Source organism: Aplysia californica, unplaced genomic scaffold (genome assembly GCF_000002075.1).
Source record: "Aplysia californica isolate F4 #8 unplaced genomic scaffold, AplCal3.0 scaffold01074, whole genome shotgun sequence".
In the NCBI taxonomy this organism is placed as follows: Eukaryota; Metazoa; Mollusca; class Gastropoda; order Aplysiida; family Aplysiidae; genus Aplysia; species Aplysia californica.
In genome coordinates, this window is record NW_004798344.1 from 39,939 (window position 1) to 40,264 (window position 326).

Sequence of the window (326 nt, forward strand, 5' to 3'; positions counted from 1 at the left end):
GAGAGAGAAGCAGAGAGATAGGGCAGGGAGGAGGAGGGTCCACTGGTTATACCCCAACCTCAACTTGTCCAAAGTAAATAAAAGTCTGTACAGAATGCTAGAACAGAATACAGACAGATACATGTATTGCAACAATGCGTCTATTGTGGAACAACACACCTGAGCAACATCATCTAGAAGACACAAAATCTGGGAAATCTGAAGATGTGTCCTCGGTAGTATAGTGGTAAGTATCCCCGCCTGTCACGCGGGAGACCGGGGTTCGATTCCCCGCCGGGGAGGTACCTTATTTTTTTCTCATCCTTTTTCACGAATTGTCTCCTAAT

General features: G+C 46.0%; 1 non-coding gene across 1 annotated transcript; it reads left to right on the plus strand.

Moving 5' to 3' along the window:
* Positions 1-209: 209 nt before the first annotated feature.
* Positions 210-281, plus strand: TRNAD-GUC. Its single transcript has one exon. It is a non-coding gene; the product is annotated as a tRNA-Asp (tRNA).
* Positions 282-326: the final 45 nt, after the last annotated feature.